The sequence below is a fragment of the Cynocephalus volans genome, chromosome 8, assembly GCF_027409185.1.
Source record: "Cynocephalus volans isolate mCynVol1 chromosome 8, mCynVol1.pri, whole genome shotgun sequence".
In the NCBI taxonomy this organism is placed as follows: domain Eukaryota; kingdom Metazoa; phylum Chordata; class Mammalia; order Dermoptera; family Cynocephalidae; genus Cynocephalus; species Cynocephalus volans.
This window is the reverse complement of record NC_084467.1, coordinates 81,719,479-81,737,707: the sequence shown is the minus strand read 5'-3', so window position 1 is coordinate 81,737,707 and position 18,229 is coordinate 81,719,479. Positions and strand designations below refer to the sequence as shown.

Genomic DNA, 18,229 nt, shown 5'->3' with positions numbered 1-18,229 from the left:
CTTGCTACTCTAGGGAAGACAGCAAGGCTGGCATTCCTTTTGCCAACATCCCCCTTCTCCCTCCCTTTGAGGTCTGACGCTTGATTGAACCCAGGACCCTGGAAGCTTTGTAAATGAGAAACTTATGTTCTTATTTTTTTTGATAAGTAGTTAGCTATGAATCTTCTGAAAATGTTCTATAAATAACATTGGTTCTGGATATAATTGACTTAATCAGTACGATTTGTTATTTTCACTGGCTTATGAAAAGGAACCTAAAATAAACTGAGATGGCTTACAGGTCAGTAGCCTGCAATGTACTCCTGATCCCATAAAATAAATTGTGTCTTTCTTCATTTCCCACGGTCTCCCCTCAGGGTACTGGTCGACAACACTTCTCCACACTAGATGCCAGTAGTGCCCACCCCCTGAGTTGAGACAACTAAAAATGTCTCTAAACATTGCCAAATGCCCCTGAGGGGCAAAAGCATACCTAATTGAGAACCACTGAATTAGAGGAAGAGCAAGTGAGGGTCAGAAGAATCATTTGGAGGTCTTTATAGTAGTCCAAGTGACAGATTATGTTAGCTTAGACTTGAGAAGGTGGGAAAGGAAGGAAGTGGACTAATTGGGAAGATGTTTAGGAAGTAAAGTAAATAATTTAGAGTGCTGAATTAAGATGAAAGGAGAAAGTGGGGGAATTAAGGAGAATGAATAAGTCTCTGACTTAAGCATCTAGGTGTGTAATGGCACCATGAGTCAGGGATCCCAGGCAGATCCTAGATTTGGAGCCAATGCAAAAATGGAATAAGACTTTTGGAGGTCTTGGGAGATGTAAGTATATTTTGCATGTGGAAGGGACATATATCATTAGAAGCCAAAGGGCAAACTGTGGTAGTCAACTATACTGGTGGCTCCCAGTGAACCCTGCTTCCTGGTATCCATGCCCCTGGGTAGTCCCCCTAATTGAATCAGAGGTGGCTTTGTGACATTTAACCAATAATAGTATGTGGCAGAAGTGACATTCTAGGACTTCTGAGCCCAAGTATTTAAAAGGCCTGGTGTTTCCCCCTTTGTCTTGGGGGGAAGCCAGTGGCCATTTAAAAACTCTAAGCACCCTGAGACTGCCATGCTGTGAGAAGCCTGTCCTTGCTGTTTGGAAAGGCCATGTGGAACATAATTGTGGCTCCTCGCCAGGAGAGCTTGTCAACTGAGCTTCCAGTCAACAGCCAGCACCAATTTGTCAACCATGTTAGTGAGGCCACCTTGGAAGTGGATCCTCCTGCCCCAGTCAAGCCACTCCAGCTGATGCCAGGCAGAGCCTGTGAGCTGTCCCCACCAAGCCCCGATCAAATTGCAGAATTATGAGCAAATAAGTGATTGTTGTTGTTTTAAGCCAGTAAATTTTGAGATTTTTGTTACATAGCAATAAATAAATGAAGGAGTCAGCCTCTCTAAGACTCAGTTTCATCTACCGTAAATCAGAAATAACAATAATTATAGTAATGCCTATCTCAGATTTGTTGTAAGGATAAGTTAAATAATGCCTGGAACTAGAAGAACTCAAATATTGCTATTATTATTCTGGTAGGCGTCAAAGAAGCACTTGATGACTAATAATTTTATTGAACAATATAAATTGAACCAGAGCAACTGTCACCTTCTCTGAGTGCCCTCTATTTAACAGAACCTCTCAGGCACTCTGTCCATAGCACTTACCACCACTTAAATATATATATTTTATCATCTGTCTGGGTTTGCTTTTTTTTTTGGTGGCTGGCTGGCTGGCTGGCACCAGGATCTGAACCCTTGAGCTTGGGGTTATAACACTGCAAGCTAGCCAACTGAGCCAACTGGCTGCCCCATTTTTTATTATCTGTCTTTGTCACTAGAATATAAGCTCCATGAGAGTCAAGACTTCGTTTTGTTTGTTGTGAGATCCCTAGTGACTAGAATAATGCCCTGTCACATAGAAGATTGATAAATATTTGTCAAAAAAATAAATGAATGTTGTTGCTAATAAGTTTCTGTTTTTCACTAAAGTAATAATGGAAAATTTCCTGTATTTTACTTAAGGCTTAAACTCTTTCAGTTACCAGTTGTCAGCACAGTGTGTTTGGTTAGTTAATTAAGCAGTAAAACTACTCTGCTTTCCTGAAAGGAAATCTGAGGGTACAAATATTATAAAAGTAGGCCAAGTACAGTTGCAGAACATCTTAACTTCAACTAGCTTAAACTAATTGAATTCATTAAACTTTATACTCTATTTCTTTAACTTTTATTCCTTCCACTGATTCACACCTGTGCCCTAGATCTTTAAGCTATTCAGTTGGTTTTAAATTTCACCCTTTATTTCAGCCTAAAGTTCTCTTATACGCAACCACCTAACCATAGAATCAGTAGTTTCTTCTGCTGAGGTATGGACACTTTATAAAGAATACTTCTTCCTGAGCCCACATCCATTTAGGCGTTAAAATGCTTCTCTTCTCCAGCTCTTCTGCTTTGAAAATGTTCTAAAGGTTACCTCTAATAGTACTGATCTGTTTAACCTGAAATCTAATCTAATCTCTTTAAAAGGTTTCTCCATTTCTTCTCATTTTACCTGCAGTGATTTATGTATCTAGAGCCCTAGAGACAGGCTTGTCATCCACCTGCTTCTGCAAATATTGGGGAGTGGGCACTGTCATCTCCTGAGCCTAAAAGACCTGTCTTTGACCCAGGCAGGTGATGTAGGTACTCATGTACAGGAAGGTATTATGATGCCTTTGGGACCACCACACATATCTGCAGTCTGCATTCAGGATATCGAAGGGCCGGCTCGTGGCTCACTGGGGAGAGTGCAGTGCTGATAACACCAAGGTCACAGGTTCGGATCCCTATATAGGGATGGCCGGTTAGCTCACTTGGGAGAGCGTGGTGCTGACAACACCAAGTCAAGGGTTAAGATCCCCTTACCGGTCATCTTTTAAAAAAAAAAAAAAAAAAAAGGATATCGAATGGACTGTGGCAACCAGCCAAGTACTGCAGTGCTGTGTGCTGACTCTTCTTATCAGTACACACAGCTATGGGTTTACACAGAGAACCTCCCTCTTTACTTTGAGCCTTCAGAGGACCTCACTGGATTGCTGTGGGATTTGGTCAAGTGTTGGTGCTGTATAGGTTGTCGTCTATGTTGAATGGTTACTTGTATATTATATTCAAAAGATAGCTCAACATTAATCAAAGTCTTAAATGTAAGAACTAAAACTATAAAACTTTTAGGAGAATATATAGCTGTGACCTTGGACTAGACAATGATTTCGTAAATATGACACCAAAAGACAAGCAACCAAAGAAAAAATAAATTGGACTGTATCAAAATGAAAAATTTTTACTTCAAAGGGTATTATGAAGAAAGTGAAAGTACAATCCACAGAATGGGAGAAAATATTTGTAAATCATGTATCTGATCATCCACTGCTATTAGGCTGGCTCTGATCTCCATTCCCATGGTAGTTACTAGATTGATGTCTTTTATCAAAAATTTATATATTTCCTGTTAGGTGCTTATTAACATTAATTGAGTTAATATTCATTAAATTGACCATATTTTATCAAATAAATAATCTGGAAATTGTGCTATATGTGCTATCTTGTCTTCACTAAAGCCTGATTAAAATACTTAACATAAAAAGTGAGGGCTAGGGACAGTGATATGTTTTGCCACTTTCATTTTTGGAAGGTTTTAGAGTTGATGTAGGGACTTTGGTGCCAGTGTTCTTGACAGATCAGATATTTTTCCAGTAAAGCCTAGGCCAGCTGGGGTGAGGAATAGGGATGATAAAATTTTCGTAACCAGCCTTCCTCTAAGGCACAGGAGGATGACCTAGAACAAGGGTTGGTGCAGGATGGGGGTTGAAGAAACCAATGCATCAGTGAGGAACTGCTTCTCCAAGCCCAAGGGGACAGATAGAGCCTGGCACAGGTTGTGGTTATATCCCAGGTTATTTTTTGTTTCTTGTTGGTGGCTGGTGGGTATGGGGATCTGAACCCTTGACCTTGGCATTACAAGGCTGCACTCTAACCAACTGCACTAACCGGCCAGCCCCCTACATCTCATATGTATATTTACTTAGAATAAAACAACAGGAATGTCTAGACAGGAGATGTCTGAAAGATACCTTTGTCATCTTTGATTTCTAGTATCTGTACAGTATTTAATGTTTGTTATATGAATGATTAGATAAGAGTCTGAGTAGGCATGTTCACCTTTCTTGCCAGCATTCTCCAAGGTCTAGACTAGCATGTCGCAAAAAAGGTAATCTGAGGATGGAAGAGTCTACATTTTTAGCCTAAAAAACTTCAAGTGCCACTTTCCCTTAAACAACTCAGTCAATTTCATCTGGGCCTTTCTCAGTTCCATTATTTATTTCTAGAGATGAAGCAAGCAGAACGGGGCAGAATATTTTAGATGTGGATGTATCATAGTTTGTTCAAGGGTAGGACAGTATTTCAATTTAGTATTCCATTTAATTTTTGGCGATACTCAATCTTTTACTGGTATGTTGACTGTAACGGTTTCAGGATTTCTATCTTAAAGAAATGGTTAATATTGACTTACCATTATCCTCTAGATATATTTTAAGTAAATGCTACCTTGCATTTGTTCATGCTGAACTCATCTGACATGTTTTTGCTCAACCTCACTGTCTTATAAGAGCTGCCTCTAATTTATTCTCAGGGATTTGGGTTTTCATCACAAGGAAGAGCTAAGCACCATCTACATGTCATTTTTCCCCCTTAAAATCTCATTTTCTTTATCTGCAAAATAGGATAGTAATACACTACTCAAAGATTGTTGGAAACATTAAGTAAGAAATTCATGTAAAATGCGTAGCATAATGTCTGATATATAATGGCATTCAAGAAATGTAAATTAAAAAGGGGAGAGGAAAGAGTGTTTAGCAAGAAATTGGTAAAGGGCCACAAAAAATGATTACATTGTGTAATGTTGAATACACTAATTATCCTGATTTCAGCATCACATATTGCACACAGGTATTGATATTCAACTCTGTACCCCACACATCAGTATAATAAATTATGTTTCAATAAAAAAAAGAAAGAAACATAAGTTACTTTTCCCTTCCTTTTGGGTTCCTTGACAATTGAACATGTCCACTGTTTTGGGGGGGGGTTCTTTTTTGTTTTTTGTAAGGAAAGTCAAAACTCCTTGATAAACTGCAGTCATATTCAAGGGTTATTAGAGCCATTCATAATTAGATAATTTCAGTAATATTGACCTAATAGTTTTAGATAATACTAGAATCAGGTCAGTATACAACTAAGGTTAGAAATTAATCAATATAGCAGATCATCAAGATCTTTTCTTTCTCCAACTTTAAACAGCTTTTGATTACACTATTGAAAACAAAACTTTAATTATAGTGATACTTAGAAATACTTAAAAACTTGTAAATAAATAACATCAATTATGTTTAAAAACAATCCTTTTGTAAAATCCATGTGCTTTCCGTCTGCTTTTTTTTTTTTTTTTTTTTGAGTTAGTGGGAAGTGCTATGCTTATGGACAGGCTATTTAATAATTTTAGAATGAGTTTTCAAATAATCCTTTGTAGCCGGAATTTGATAGTTTGATACCTATTATGTCTTAACTACTATTAACATTTCTAAAAAGTTGTGATCTACAAGGATTTCTTGTATTTTCATATTTTTTAGGTTGCACTTACTCTCCTAGGAAGAGCTCGCTTTTAAATTATTTAGTTTCGGGCTGGCCCGTGGCTCACTCGGGAGAGTGCGGTGCTAATAACACCAAGGCCATGGGTTCGGATCCCATATAGGGATGGCCGGTTTGCTCACTGGGTGAGACTGGTGCTGACAGCACCAAGTCAAGGGTTAAGATCCCCTTACCGGTCATTTAAAAAAAATTAAATAAATAAATAAATAAATAATTTAGTTTCATTTTTGAATCTTTAGCCCTTTAAAAAATTTTAAACAAGTTATACTATACTGTGATTGAAAAGAAACAGTGGAAAAGAAATGGAAAGGAAAGCCATAAATATTAGTCATAAATATTTGTCATAGTTGACAAATGTTGGGAACTCTAGGTCTATGTAACTTTCCTAAGTTGCACTCTGTAGTCTCAATTGATTTCACTGAGGATTTTTTTTTTTTTTTTTTTTTTTTTTGGTCAATCGAGTGATGATAATTTCTACATAGATTTCATTCTTATTTTCCCCAGCTTGCATTTTGACTCCATAGCAAACTCAGTGTGGGTAATGAGTATATTGTATTTCACAATAATATGAAAATTATTGCTCTGAATTTTGTTTTAGAGTGCCAACTGCTGTGGTATTCACTTGTTTCAATCAACTATAATGTATAATGTCAAAACAATACATTGGAACTAATAGCTCTTAGGGTAAAAATTATCCATGTACAGATGGTGACAAGAGTGATCACTTAAACTCTAGATGTATAAATACTATAAGCACGTATTCAGAGTTGTGAATGGAATCAGGATTCCCACAGTATTAACCTACTTTCAATGAGCTGAGCATATAAAGAAAGTGAAACATAATCTGTTCTATACATTTTTCACAATCTCATGCAACATGAGAAATGGTTTTGTAAGGGTAGAAACCCTCAACTGCTGTTAGACCACAAAAAGTCCATCAGTTTACAGCTGGAGGCTTCTATCCATGCAGAATATTTGGTACTGTTATGGACAATAGTCCCACTGTTTAAATTAATAGATTCGTATCCTTGGAGTAAAGTGCTTTTAAGATATGACATGGCTTTTGCTTTGGTTTTGATTTTCCTTTTATTTCTAAGGAACTTCTGTAAAAGGATCCCTTTGTTTACATATAACATGTTTTCATTGTAATGTATAAATCTATAACATTAGATTTTTCCTCTGTATTTTCACAAAAGCAAAAAAAATTTTTTTGTACAAGCCAATAGTTGTCTCTAAAACATATTTTTCTCATTATAAAGCATTGATATTATCTCCTGAAAAATATTAAAAACTATAAAGCAAAAATGTTTAATTACTTGTAATATACAGAGGCTAACATTTTGGTGTCCATATTCCCATATAAAATACTTCTTTTAAAAGGAAGAAAGAAATTTGATATCCATGATTTATTTAAATTGGAAGTAGAAAATACTGAGTGTGATTAAATATATTTGTAAATATTTTCTTTTCTAATACCTGTTTTTGGAGACTACTGATAAATATCTCCAGGAAACCAGAAGTGAAGACAGAGGAGATTCTCAAGAAAAGATCAATTAATTTCAAAAAAGCTTTAAACATATGACATTATAAAATATCACCATAAAGAAGAATGAGAAATGAATAAACATTATCAAGATGTATCTCTAAACTGATTAAGAACATCAGAAAAGCACAATAAAATAATATGAATCTTCATACGTTACCTCTTTCACTGATCTTTAACTTCCTGGGAAGTAGGAAATATGTATCAATCAACTTTGAATTACCCTATTATCAAGTGTGGTACTAGGATCACAGAAGATAATGAATGCTTCAATTCATGATAATCAAGCTTTGAGCAAAATTCTGACTTACTATACTGTTTTTTCACAAGATGCCTGTTAAATTGAGTTGAAACATTTATGGGATTGGTGTCTGCAAGAAATATTCTTGAAATATTACGCTTTATAATTTAATCTCAATAAGCTTTTAGAGTTGAGAGTCATGTATTTCTTGCTAAGTCATCAAGAAGCATCCAATTTAAATTATAATAAAAATAAATTATAAAATAGAGAATTATACTTGTAAAAGCCTATTGAAATGAACAAAGGCTGGTAATGTAATTTTTAAAATACCATCAAAAAGAGATTGAGTCGCAATCCAGAAAAAGTAAAGTTGGAGACTAAAATTTCATTAGTGTGCTTAGAGCATAGTGCTATAACACCACGGTCAAGGGTTCAGATCCCTGTACCAGCCAGCTGCCAAAAAAATAAAAAATAAAATTTCATTAGTGTTTCTCTAGAACTTTTCAAGGAGAGAGAACCTGGACTACTCAATTTGAGTATTTCACTTGGCAGGAGAGCCAGTCTCATGTGAAACATCAAATATTCACAAAACATGTTTAAGAGGAATATCACACATGGGTTCTTTGTTTTTTGTTTGTTTTTTACAAGAGCAGGACTTAAATCATACCCTGAGTCTCTGGTCACGAAGATGTATAAATAAGACATACAAATAAACTGCACTGATAATCAACCAAGTGTATTTATTAATTTAGACTAGAAGAATATAAACACTTTAATTATCAGTTAATGAACATATTTGGAGATGGAGATGGAGTATGCTGCAGAGAGTCATTTAAAAACGAATCATTTAAAATGCAAATAGAAGGGTCAGCCCGTGGCTCACTTGGGAGAGTGTGGCGCTGATAGTACCAAGGCCATGGGTGTGGATCCCTACATAGGGATGGCCGGTTGGCTCACTTCGGAGAGCGTGGTGCTGACAACACCAAATAAAGGGTTTGGTCATCTAAAAATAATAATAATAAAATAAAATAAAATGCAAATAGATATTAATAAAGGAGCAAGAAATAGAACATCTTAGAGCAGAACTTCAAGATCAGCACGAGACACAGAGGTATGAAAATACACAGAATATGATTGGAAGCAAACACGAATCTTTCCCTCCTTTCCTTCTTCCTTCCTCTAATAAAGGTTAACTTAATGACAGGCATTGTGCTAGAAGCTGGAGACACAGAAATCAAAAGCCTTTATGGACCCTACCCTAATAGTTAAGTGAAGGAAAAACAAACAATTGCAATACAAGTTAAATGCTTTAATAGAAGTAAGAACAAAATTCTGTGAGGAGGAAGTAAGTAGTTCAGCACGGATGTCTACCTACTTTTGCTCCTTGTAAGTCAGCTGCTGCTATGTTACTCATCTCACACACTACTAGCTTTTGCTCCCAATATATTTTTATTCCAACCTTGACTCTCCTGACAAATTGTGGACTCTTGGCTCTTCACTCTGGCTCCAAAACACTCTGGCCTTTAGGACATGTGGCTTACTCCAGTTCCATGCCATTTAATTCTACTCTTTCTAGTACATTGGCTTAGACTAGATTTCTCGAGTTTTGTATTTTTGGGTGCCATAATTAAAAGTGCAGATTCCTTCCTTCGCTGTGTTAAACCCTGCCTTTAGCTGACCTTCCTACTGACCTTTCTCTGAAAACGCCACCCAGTGCTCAGACAGCTAACTTAATCTTCCACTATGGCAACAGAAAATAAAATTCAAATGGCCTTCAACCATATGAAAAGATGTTGTAGTGGATTGAATTGCATCCCCCCAAAACTCTCTGAGGCTTGAATTGTGTCCCCCAAGTTTTATGTATTAGAACTTGACCCCCACTGTGACTGTTAAGAGGGTAGGAAATCCTATTATGGTAATTGAAAGCTGGAGCCTTGAAGAGGTGATTGGGTTGTAGGACCGTGCAGTAGTGAATGGATTAAAAATGGTGATTGGGGGTGTGGTTCTGAGGGCTTTAAAAGAAGAGGAGTCTGTTGTGCTCTCTCTGCTCTCTGCTTCTACTATCTTGCAATGTGGGACCCCTGGGTCACTGTCACCACCACCAGATGGACTTTGGACTTCTCAGCCTCAGAAACTGTAAGCAATAAATTTCGTTTTTCTTTATAAATTACCCAGCTCCAAGTATTCTGTTATAGCAACATAAAATGGACTAATATATAGATGTTATCATAAGATAATTGCAGAGGCCGCCCTCTCCTGACTCCCCCAACGGAACAGAGGCAGCTGGACGCTTGTGCCCACGGCCAACTCACAATGAGGGAACTGGGCCGTGAGATTTTGATTTACTTTCCAAGAATAATGTCTTGGAGAATGACCGTTTTGCCTTTGAAGTGGCTGAGAAGGAGCTGGGAATCCCTGCTCTCCTGGACCCCAATGACATGGTCTCTATAAGTGTCCTTGACTACCTCAGCATCATGACCTATGTGTCCTAGAATTACAACCACTTTGCCAGTCCCGGCCAAGCCAGTATCTCACCACCTAGAAAGGACCTGGCACCCTTGTCCCTGCCATAAGTAGCACCTACTACAGCAGAACCAGGAGATGGGGCTTGGGTGAGAGCTCTCCCTGGGCAGCTTCTGGGAGCAGGGCACCCACCTGCTTGCCAATATCACGTGCACCTGGTACAGTGGTTCCTGGCTAGGGGGCAGGCTGTATCACAGACACTGCTTCCGTAACCTGTTCCCTGGGGCTTACAGGAGTGGGCCCAAGGACGAGACCTTTGTGTGTGCGGAACACTGCGCCAGGATGGGCCCTGGGGGGCAGCCGGGTACCAGATCAGGGCCCACACACCAGCCAAAGCAGCAGTATCAGCAGCAACTCGCAGAAGCAGCAAAGGATGTCCAGGGAGGCAGACCCTGTGGCTGAGGCAGATGGACCCAAGGCCAGCCTGGAGGCCTGGCCTCAGATTCGCACCAAGCCCTGAGTTCCCAGCAAACCACAGGAGCTGGCCAGCTCCCCGGCCAGCTGCCCCATGCCCACCCCCAGGAAGGCCTCTGAGAGCACAGCACTGCCACCCCCCATGCCTGGGCCCTGGTTTAGCCCACAGCAGGAGAACCTGGTAGAACACGGTGGCAGTATCAGCCTAGTGAATGGAAGCCTGCACGAACTCCCTGTCCCCAAGCCAAGAGGAACACCTGAGCTGTTAGACTGGGATGCCAGCCCTCAGGAAAGACCCCCATGGACCATGCTTGTGTAAGCAGAACCAAAGAAGAATCTGACTCCACTCCCCGCAAGCAGCAGCCCTGGGCCTCCAAGCCAGAACAGCAGGAAAGAAGAGAATGGAGGTGTGGAGGAGGTTGCCCAGCAGAGCCCAGAGGCTAGCTGGGGGCCCAAGCCCTACAATGCTTTTAAAGAGAAGGAGTCCCCAGCTCCATACCCTGCCCCCAGCCCCGCCCTGACCTGTCCAGAGTCCACACCCAAGTCCTTGCACCCCAGGTATGGCATTACTCCCATCAGCAGCCCCAAGACAAAGAAGTGCCCTGGCCCCCACCCCAAGCACCCAGCCCAACCTGCTCACTCTCCATGCCTCCCACCTCTGGCGTGAAAAGCCACCCTCTGCCACGCCACCACCAGCCCTCAGGGTGGAGAGCCTGTCATCCAAGAGCTCCAGCCAGACTGCTGGTGGGGAGCTTCTGGAGGTGCCAGTGGTGCCCAAGAGCTTCTTAGAGCCTGCTTTCTATGCTTCTGGCACCCCAGCCACCCTGGGCAACTCTGCCAGCCTCTCTGCCTACTCCTCCTTGTCCTCCTCTGGGGAGCTGGTGCAGCCTGGTGTGGAACAGGCACCTCAAGCCAGCCCTGGCCTTACCCCCAGGACTAGGTACAGCCCAGGTCCCCAGGCAGCCAAGCCCTGCAGTGGTGCCACACCAACCCCTCGTGCTGGTGGGAGACAGGAACCCTGCACCTTCCCCTGGAACCTCAGGCCCATAGCTGCAGGTAAAGTCTTCCTGCAAGGAGAATCCTTTTAACCAGAAGCCATCACCTGAAGCATCCCAACCACAAAGAAGGCCACAAAGGGATCCAAGCCAGTGAAGCGCCAGGACATGGCTTTCCATTCATCAGATGCAAGGTCCAGGCTGACTAGTACATCCCTGAGGAGGACATCCATGAAGAGATGGACACTACTGAATGCCAGCTGGATACCCTGGAACACTGTGGGGTCCTGCTAGAGGAGAAGCTGCATGGTGGAATGAATGAGGGCCTGAGGACAACATGCTGGTGGACTGGTTCAAGCTCATCCACAAGAAGTACCTACTGATGTGGCAAGAGTCTGAGCTCATCTACATCTTCAAGCAGCAGAACCTGGAACAGCGCCAGGCTGACATTGAGTACAAGTTCCGGTGCCTTCTCAACAAGCCAGAAAAGGACCGGATAGTCAAGAACTGGGGCCAGTAGAAGATACTGATGACCTTCTACTGCAGGAGCATGTGACCTTCATTGAGCAGCACAACATCACCATCAGCTGCCTGGACAAGGACCGGCAGAGGGAGGAAGAGGAAGACAAGATGTTGGAAGCCATGATCAAGAAGAAAGAGTTCCAGAAGGAGGACAAACCCGAGGGCTTTAAATATAAACTAACTGAAATATCTTGCACTTCTCAGACTGCTAAAAAAAAAAAAGTGTGACTACACACTTTGTTGATGAGGTTATAGAAATAAACTGCTGTTAGGAGTGCAAAATGCACACCCCCCTGGAGAGCATTTGGAGGACATTTCAATTGCACTTATTCTTTGACCCAGCAATCTCACTTCTGGAATTCATCTGTATTAGTCCATTTCTGTTGCTTATAACAAAGTACATGGATCTGGGTTATTACAAAGAAAATGAAATTTATTGCTTACAGTTTCTGACGCTGGAAAGTTCAAAGTCCAGGGGACACAGCTGGTGATGGCAGAGTATCATATTGCAAAAATGGTGGAGCAGAGAGAGCCTAGAGTAATCTCCTCATTCACTCTCTTTGTAAAGCCCCCAGAACCACGCCCGACCACCATTATTAATCCATTCACTACAGCAAGATCCTACAATCCAATCACCTCTTCAAGGCCCCACCTTTCAATTACCATAATAGAATTTCCCACCCTCTTAACAATCACAGTAGGGACCAAGTTTCTAATACATAAAACTTGGGGCCACAATTTAAGCTTCAGTGAGTTTGGGGGGGACATTCAGTCTACTACATCATCCTCCAAATATATTTGTATTTATACAAAATGACATATTTACAAGGTTATTTGTTGAAGTATTGTTTGTAATAGCCAAAGACTGGCAGTAGCTCAAGTGTCCATCTGTCTTGGTCTGTTTTGCTGTTGCTATAACAGAATTCCACACACTGTATAATCTATAAACAATAGAAGTTTTTGGTTCAGGGTTCTGGAGTCTGTTAAGTCCAAGATCAAGGGATTTCATCTGGTGAGGGCCTTTTTGCCACATGATCCTATGGTGGAAGGTAGAAGGACAAGAGAGGGCTGAACTATTACAACAAGCCACTCTGCAATAACAGACCCATCCCCAAGAGAAGGACATTAGTCCATTCATGAAGCTCTTATGGCCTAATTACCTCTTAATAGTCCCACCTCTTAATACCATCACAATGGCAATTACATTTCAACATGAGTTTTGGAGGGAACATTCAAGCCATAGCACTTTCCATAGCAGTGTTTCTCAATCTCAGCAATAATCGACATTTTGGACCAGACAATTCTTTGTTGTGAGGCTGCCCTATGCATTGTAGAATGTTTAGCAACATCCCTGCCTCTACCCACTAGATGCCAGTAGCACTCTCCCCCAATACCAAAATGATTGCAGACAATGCCAATTGCATTGTCTGTGGGAGAAAAAAATCTCTCCCATTCTCACAATGAGAACCACTGATGTATAGAGAACTGGTTAAATACACAATGGTATACCCACAAATGCAATACTATGCCGCTGTGAAAACAGTGAGGAGGTTTCAATGTACTGTTATGGAACGTTGATTAGATAATAAAAAGCATGGAGACAAGAGAAGAAAGGAAGCTACTGTTTTGATGATTACCAGGATGCTGAGAAGAGGCAAAGAGGAGCCTGTATCTCCATTACCCATAATAGTTTTTTTTTTTTTTGTGGCAGCTGGCCAGTATGGGCATCTAAACCCTTGACCTTGGTGTTATAACACTGCACTCTAACCAACTGAGCTAACCAGCCAGCCCTCATAATACTTTTTTAAAGTATATTTTATAATAAGAAGGCAAGAAAAGAACTGTGGTTGCTAGAGATGGGAAAAAGGGAGGGGGAGGAGGGATAGTGAGAAATTGGTTAATGAAGACAAAAGAGCTAGTCAGGAAAAATAAGTTCTATCGATGCACAGTCAAGCTAGGCATCTACATATAACATTAATTTACTGCATGTTTTCAAATGGCTAGAAGAGAGAAGATCAAATGTCCTCAGCACTAAGAAATAATTATATTTTGTAATGATGAATATGATAATTATCTTGATTTGATCATCACACATTGTACACAGGTATTGATATTCAGCTCTGTACCCCACAAATATGTATAACCCATTACGTTTCAATAAACAAATTTTAAAAAGAATATCAGCAACATACATTTTAAAAATTTAATAAAAGTAGGAGGCTGGACAGTTAGTTCAGTTGGTTGGAGCACAGCCTTGCAACACCAAGGTCAAGGGTTCAGATCCCTCTACCAGCCAGCCACCAAAAAAAATAATAAATTAAATTAAGGTATATTTTAGGTAACTTAAACTTTTAGCTATGTGAAAAGTCTGTAATTTTCATCAAGATTGCAGTCAAGGTAAATAGTGAATCTATAGAAACAGAGAGCAAAGGGTAGTTTTATAAGACATAACAACATGTCTTATATAATTTGAAGTTATTATTTCTAGAAAGTATTGTAAGATTGGTTGCACTTGCTTTTAACTTAGGCTCTTAAAAAGCCTAAGACTCTAAAGACCTCTTAGACTCTAAAGAATTTCTCAGAGATCTGTTCTAGAATCTATTAATAACAAGCTATGGAAGTTATAAACTTATATTCTTCCAATGCATTTTAATTTCATTTTGAAGATACTTTATTCTTTATAGTTCTAAGCCAGAAAAGTATCAAGCTGCTGCCTTTATGTTCCCAAGAATCTAAAACCATCCTCCAGTGGTGACTCAAATGAAAATAGCTACTTCATAAGAGAAAAAGATATCCTGCTGATAATGTATGTTAATGATGAAATCCATCTTTGATTAATCCTGCAGCTGAACCCTGAGCTCCATGGAGATATGTTTATTTCTCCATCCATTCAATATCATGTTTAAGTTCTACTGTGCACCAAGCATTACTTTAGGTACTGAGAATATAGCCCCAGCCATGAATGATACATTTCTTGCTTTCAAGAAATAGGGAATTAAAACTTAAAAACCCCATATCTACAGAATGTTATGGGAGTACAGAAAAAGAAGCAGTGAGCAATTGGTTTATGAATCTGCCTTGTTTTGTTTTTAGTTTTGTTTGTATTATTCCTCATGATCATAGTGAATGTCTTGCTCTTTCATTGTCTACAAAAAAAAATCTACTCATCCTACAGAATCCAGTTTAAGTTCTGCAAGATTCCACCTCCTTTGAAAAGTCTTCCTGGACCACTCCCAAGCCATTATAAATGTAATACTTATTTGTTGATCATATACTATGTGCAAGGCCCTATTTATGCAATGCTTTTATTATGTTCACATTAGCACTATATGACAGCGATTATTATGCCCACTTTACAGGTGAGGAAAATGAGGCTTAAAGAAGTTAAATAACTTGCCCAATTCTCGCTGCTCCTAGTAGTTGTGCCAAGATTTTTAAAAGGCCCGATTCCAAAGCCTGTACTCATAAACACTGCACCTAACGGTATGCCGTTGTGTTAGTTTGAACTTTCATAGCATAGGTCAATTGTATTACTCATTCATTCATTCATTCATTCATCAGGCATTACGTGTCTATCACATACCGATCACAATAAATGACTCTTCATTTACTGCCTAGGCTATTGTTCGTTTGCTGGACTCACTGTGTGTTGTGCATATGCATGAGTAATTGTCTTGCCTTTTCAGCTTGATTGTAGACTTCTCTTATGGGTGAGAACTTTCAGGTAGGCCCTACAATATAGCTTTCAGCTTGTATTTGACTATATTGAGCTGATTCCTAAATCTTTTTTATTTTACCTTGAAATGCCCACAGATCTCTTTCTTCCCTTGCCTTCCCATTGCCAGTGCCCTAATACAACTCCCATGATTTCTCGCCTTGTCTCCTAACTGGTCTTTGAGCCTCCATTTTCTTCTTCTGCCTTCAAAGATTCTTTCTCCCTGCAGCCCAGAATTGTCTTTGTAAAATATGCACCTGATGATACAGTTCCTCTTCTTGAACACCCTGATTCCACAGGACAAATGCGACATTCCTAGTCCATCGCCTCAGGTCAGAACCCTCATCTCCTGGGTTGCTGTCTCCTGCCCCCTGCTGTGCACTCCCCTCTCCAGCCCTCTATTCCAGTCACATTCCCCAAATAAATCATGTTCTTCCAGATCCCCGGGGCTTCTGCCATGCTGTTCCCTCTGCTGGAATGAACTTCCTCTCCTTGTTCAGATTGTGACTTTATCCTCATCCATCAAACACAAGTTCAAATGTTCTAGACTTTAGTTCCATTAGTGCCCAAATTGGAAGCTCCTTCCTCTGTGCTTCACTTTGTTCACACTTCCCTGTTTCACTTGTTTACACTGTGATTTATTTAGATATTGACTTATCTGTTTCTTCCTTTTAGCTTGAGCTCCTTGAAAACAAAGGACTATGTCTTTTTCCTATATGTGTTATCATAGGGCAGGCTCATAATATAAATAGGTGATAAATCAACAATTAGATAATATTTCTTTTTTTGTGTGTGTGGCATTTATTTTTGCCTATGGTTTTTCATTAGACTTAATCTACATATACCCATAAAAGAGTTTTAAAAAAACAAAAAAACATGTGCTGTTTGTTATGTGTTTGCTTCTCCTAAGATTTTTTTCTTTCCCACTTCTGTAATGGCAGGGAACCCAGGGATTGTACTAAAGCATGTATTGGAGACCATCCTTCCTTGGTCCCCACTCACCATATCTGATTCTGAAATATTAAAGGAGCCTACAGACTTGTCCTCACTCCTAAGTCATAGAGGTACTTTTTGATTCGGATTGATGTCCTAGTCTTTTTTTCATTTGGACCATTCACCAGTCAACTGTGATTTATTATAATGGCAAACATAAGTCACAACAGAAAGACAAAATCAGATAAAGTCACTCTAATGGCTTCTACCAAAAATTAAACCCTTTCCTCTCCTATCTTCAATGGTCAGAAGCTGGTTTTCCCTGGTCCTTATCAGCATGTCTGCTGTTTTCTGCTTATTTCAGGGAAAAGGCACTCATATTTATTAACCCTCAGGGAGTCAGTATCACAGTGAAATTGAGCAATGCTGTTCCTGAAGCTGGAGCACACTCTTCCCTGTCCAGCTCTAACTGTACTCTATGTATTGAAGTGTTTCAGTGTTGAGTACATTTTTAAATATTCTAATTTCTTCAAAATTAATGATCCACGTATGATATGTATATGATTTATACTTGCTTACTGCAGTGGATTGAATGCCCCCCCCCCAAGTCATTAAAGCTTAATCCCCACTGTAACTGTTGAGGGTGGGAAATCCTATTATGTTAATTGACAGGTGGGGCCTTGAAGAAGTGATTAAGTTGATGGTTTAAGGTGGTCATGGGCATGGTTCTGAGGGCTTTAAAAGGAGAGTGCATGAGCAGCTATCTCTCGCTCTGCTTCTGCCATCTCATAATGTAATACCCTGTGTCATTGAAGCCACCATCAAGGAAGACCCTTACCGGATGTGTTCCCTGGACTTTGGACTTCCCAGCCTCAGAAACTATAAGCAACAAATTTCATTTTCTTATAAATTACCCAGTTCTAGGTATTTTTGTTATAAGTAACAGAAACTGACTAATATAGAAAATTGGTACCAGAGAAGTGGGGTATTGCTTATAACAGATACTTGAAAATGTGGAAGTGGCTTTGGAACTGGGTGTTGAGGAGAGGCCGGAAGAATTTGAAGGAGCAGGCTAGAAAAAGTGTAGCTGCTCGTGGGAGTTTAGAAGACAAGAAAACGAGGGAAAGTTTGGAACTTCTTAGAGACCTGTAATGATGGTAAGCAGAATGTTAATAGAAATATGGACAGTAAAGACCATATTGAGGAGGTCTCAGATAGAAATAAAGAGTTTTTTGGAAGCTAGGGCAAAGATCACCCTTGCTGTGAACTGGCAAGGAACTTGAATGCATCCTGTTCATGACCAAAAGTTTTATGGAATGTGGAACTTAAAGATGCTGAACCAGAGTATTTGGTGGAAGAAATGTCTAAGCAGCAAAGCATTCAGGAAGCTGCATGGCTACTTGCAACAGCCTATGCTGAGTTATGGTGGCAAAGGCATGATGTGAAGCCAGAGTTTACAATTCAGAAGAAAGCAGAGGGCAAAAACTTGGACTTTTCAGTCTGGCCACAAAAGCAAGAGTCTAGCCTAGTGACTGTTTGCTAAGGAGATTAGTACAGAAGAGAGGGACTACCAAGGGAAGAGGAAAAAGAACATGATGACATTTCAGAGCTCCTCAAAGCTGTGTCTT

General features: G+C 40.0%; 1 pseudogene; it reads left to right on the top strand.

Annotated features, from left to right (window-relative positions):
- The first annotated feature begins 1,146 nt into the window (after nt 1-1,146).
- LOC134384205 (MICAL-like protein 1) lies at nt 1,147-12,181 on the top strand (annotated as a pseudogene).
- The last annotated feature ends 6,048 nt before the right edge of the window (nt 12,182-18,229 follow it).